Below are 4563 nucleotides of genomic sequence, written 5' to 3' on the forward strand. Positions count from 1 at the left end.
TTGTAATTCTGACCACACCTAATGCCTTATGCATATGCATAAGGGTGTCAACCCTCTTTTCCTTATCTTCCTTATCAATTTTCCTTATCTTACTTCCACACCCCATGAATATTGGGGTGCCCCATTTTTCATAGGTGGTTTGTAATTCCTTTTATTCTCATTAGCATTTATGCATGACACGTATCCTGTGGTCAAGACGGACATTCAAAGATGTTACTATCACGTGTCTCATGGTCTTGGACAATACATTGCGGTCTATTGCAATCACCTATTGGCACATCTTTACAGCAACCTTGTGACCTTATGCGCATCGGGTTACTCCTAGGTTACTCACTCATGTTAAGTATTCTTAAGCCTATGGTCTAGTATGGCTAAGTTAAATCTTACAGGTCTCAGCCTGTAGGCCTTGCGTTTCAGACATGCTTTACTTATATACCTACTACACACTCATCACTCCTAAATATTTATTAGTGCTATACTTCTATATCCTACAACTTAAATCTCTTTAGCATACATTGATTATATATGAAATAGCATATACATTGACCATAACATCACATAATACAATAACAAATGGATGATAAAATGAACTAATTGGATACAGGAAATAGATAATGTAAATAAAACAGAACTCAGACAGATTTGGAAGAAGTGGTCTATCTGGGTAGGGTATCCTGAAAGGAGCACAACAGTAAATGTTTTTTTCGTTGTGGTTAATTTGTAATCCTTTTCTGTGTAATTGTTTTGGGCCATGCACCTCCAATGATCCATATCTGGAAAGTTCCATGAGTTTTTCTCTCCGTTGGAGGAAATAAAAATCAAAATACCCAGGCAAGAGAAACTGTTCACATAACACATTCCAAGAACTTGCTTTTATGTTGTTGGTTAGCCTCCAACATTAAGAATCCAGATATTTCCCCCTATATTCAGTTTTCTGAACTGAAGCTAGCTAGAGGTTTTTAATGGAGAATTAGTCTTGCTACATGCTCATGTTTTCTAATGCAAAACTTTCTTCTTGTCCTACAAAGTCAACTTTTACCAACTGTCACCACAAAGTGGTATCTGGCTATTTTCACAGATACTGCTGTGTGGTAACTCATGTTGAATGTTAACCTTATAAGGGGAGCCACTTGCCTATTATTTGACTTTATCTTGGTTGATTTAATCAATTCATACAAAGGTATAGGGAAAGAAATATAAGGATGCAAAGTCTTCTCAGAGACTAACCCCAATTTTTTTTTTCTAGGACACCTGTAGGGCAGCTATTTAACAAGGAATTTAGGGAGGGAGAATGGTGATTTGTTGATGATTAAATACAAAAAAATGGGGTACATCTTTCCATTAAACTTGTCAATTTATCTTGGCGTGAGAATGAGGATCCTTCATAAGAGACTGTATATGCAAGAGAATGAAGACATTCAATAGCAATCCCCATGGAGTGTATCAAGATAGCGATCTAAATCATTCTTTGTATTAACTTAGAATCAGCATGAATGCAAGAGAGACTTTCTCTGGAGCTCAGCATACAGTGAATGATAGCCTGTCTGTGATCCATGGCAATTGAGTAATGGAGATAACATATAGCACCAATATCCAAAGAACCACTAGTCTAGCCAGACAAATAATGTAGCTTCACATTGATTGCACGCCATTTAATCAGAGTGATGCTCCTACAATCTAAAGACATTCAGGCAAGCACTATTAGAAAGTGACCCTATTAGCACAATACACATGGAATATATCTTCCAAGATTTCAGATCAATACTATCCCAGACAGAAACAATATTTAATTCAGTCTGAAATCAACTTTTGAAGTTGAACGTAATTTAAAAGTGTGTGAATGACGTGTAATATTGTAAAACCTACATTAAGGTGGTAACCAGAGTTGACTGTGTTTGATTACTGCAATGCAACAACCTTTTTCACCATAGTAAAATATGGGGAAAGCCATCCAAAAGGAAATAGTGGCTCTTACTGATCTGGCCTCTTGTGAGGCTTTGCAATGGGTGTAAAATTAACCCAGTGCACCTCTGTCATTGAGCCTGATGATTGCTTAAGCAATAACAACTGAGGTGCAGGGCAATTTCTGGGGATTAATGACAATTTAGGAGGAGTTGATGATCCAGATCAGCCTATTAACTCCACTCAGTCATTAGTCCCTAAAACATAGCACTGAAGTCATTATTGCTTGTTATAAGATGAAATGAAGGGGAAGGGAAAGGGAAAGGAAGGCAAAATAGGCATACAGATATGTTTAATGAGATCATTTTAGTTTCAGTGGAATTTAGGGCTCAACTCAGCAAAGAACTTAAACATATCCTTATATTAAGCACGAATAAGTTCATCTCTATTCAGCTAAGCATTTTGGGCCTGAGCCATAGCCCATTGAAGTCAATGGAAAGACTCTAATTCACCTTAATGGGCTTTAGAGCAAGCCCCTTTAAACAGGTGAGTAGTTCCAGTAACATCAATGGGACTTACTCATATGCTGAATCACAGGGCCTCGGTGATTGAATGTTCTGTGCATTACACTAATTTATCAGATTACTTGACCCTCTCAATGCCTCTCAGCATTCAGCTGAATTTACAGTGGTCCTATACTAGCTTTTACAGTACTCTAGGTAGCCTAGATCTTCATTTCCTTTCCATGTAAAAGTATCACTCATTTTAGTTCCATGAAGTCAGTATAGCACACTTTCTTGAAATTGTTTTGCATTTCTTGCTGCGGAATGAGAGCCGAGTTTGCCATTCTTGTTCAAACCTACTGTTCAAAATGAGAAAACGATGGGGACTGTCTCACAAGGTTACATGTATTTTAGCAAAACCCTCACTTTTTAAAAACCTTGGTATTTGTATATAAATTAAAACTAACGGGCATTAGCAGGAGTCATACTTCCACAGAGATTAATGGCTTTGAAACAATTTTCCCAGATAAATTGTGCACAAATTTCCCATTAAGATCAGTCATAATTATTTCTTTTCCACAGTGTTTGGACTTGGATGAAGAAAACATGCCTATGATGGTATCACTACCCTAACAATCCCAGTCTCTATAAATATCGACATGTCTCTTTGTTCCCCTTATACAGCATCACATGGGAGTGATTGTGTAAGAGGAACTTGTTTATAGCCCTAATGTCTTGTGTTGGAAAAACTCCCTACAAGGCACCAGTGATAAGTAACAGTCAGTAGGATTATTGTTGTACAACATTATTTCCGTGTTTTGGGGAAATTGAGATTTATATTCCTTTTTGTATGGAAAAATTCAGACCAGCCCTTGAGAAATAAGATGCTACAGGCCTGCTAAGTACCCTGCATTACAGACAACTTCTGAAAATGTGGGCCTCCATTTTCTCATATCCCTTGCACACACTGATACTTGCTCTAGAAGATGAGATAACCATAGCCTTTCTGACTTCAGAAATGACAGCATTCATTAAAGGGCAGGAGTAGGAGTAGTTTCTGGATCACTAATTTAGTCTGAATTCTAACAATTTTTCTGCTTACTCATGGGGGCCAGCCACCTGTTTGTTTCTGACATCACATAATCTGTTCCCCAATAAATAAGAACATAAGAATGGCCCTACTGGGTCAGACCAAAGGTCCATCTAGCCCAGTATCCTGTCTTCCAACAGTGGCCCGTGCCAGGTGCCCCAGAGAGAATGAACAGAACAGGTAGTCATCAAGTGATCCAGCCCCTGTCACTCATTCCCAGCTTCTGGCAAACAGAGGCTAGGGCCACCATTCCTGCCCATCCTGGCTAATAGCCATTGATGGACCTATCCTCCATGAATTTACCTAGTTCTTTTTTGAACCCTGTTATGGTCCTGGCCTTCACAACATCCTCTGGCAAGGAGTTCCACAGCAGCAAAAAGGGAGTCCCCTTATTTAAAATCCATACAATGTGCCATTAGTCTAGCCTAGCCAAAGACTAGAGAGGAGAGGCCTATTTTGAGATTAGTACAGTGCAATCATTGTATCTATCCTAATATGCAGAAGATCCATGGGGAATGGTCCAGTCTTTTAAGTTGGGGGTGCGGTGTGAGTGGAAAGGCAGACAAGAACTGTTGAAATGCAAATAGGCAGCACACTACAGGTAAAATTTTCAAAAGTACCTAAGTCCCATTCCCAAAAGTGACTTGGGCCAAATTTTTCAAAGGTGCCTAAAGATGCAGATAGGTGCTTAATGGGATTTTCAAAAGCACCTAGGTACCTAAATCAGACACCTAAATCAGACATCTAAAGAATGTTGTTTCAAAACCAGAACCCAAATCCTTCGTTCATATCTGACCCTTTCTCTGTATAATGGGATGAACTCTCGGTCTGAACACCCTCAAACTTTGGGTACTTCAAAATCTAAACCCATTTCTAGTTACATAGACTGTTACCATAGAAGAATGGGTTCATGTTCCCACAGCCCACAGATGCAGAGATATTTATTTCCAGAGCTAGAGACCATGAAAAAAATTCTTGTCTTATCAGACATAGTGAGTCGACGGAGTGGAGAGTAGAAGGGAATGGAGCAAAGCAATCCCTCACAAAAATATTCCAATTGTACAGAGA

The 4563-nt window shown here is 38.9% G+C and overlaps 1 long non-coding RNA gene across 1 annotated transcript in view; it reads left to right on the forward strand.

Moving 5' to 3' along the window:
- LOC122174680 (uncharacterized) overlaps positions 1 to 4563 on the forward strand; it is a 52461-nt gene that overhangs the window by 19285 nt on the left and 28613 nt on the right. The gene's annotated exons all lie outside the window — the stretch shown is intronic.

Source organism: Chrysemys picta, chromosome 1 (assembly GCF_011386835.1).
Source record: "Chrysemys picta bellii isolate R12L10 chromosome 1, ASM1138683v2, whole genome shotgun sequence".
NCBI classification, from domain to species: domain Eukaryota; kingdom Metazoa; phylum Chordata; order Testudines; family Emydidae; genus Chrysemys; species Chrysemys picta.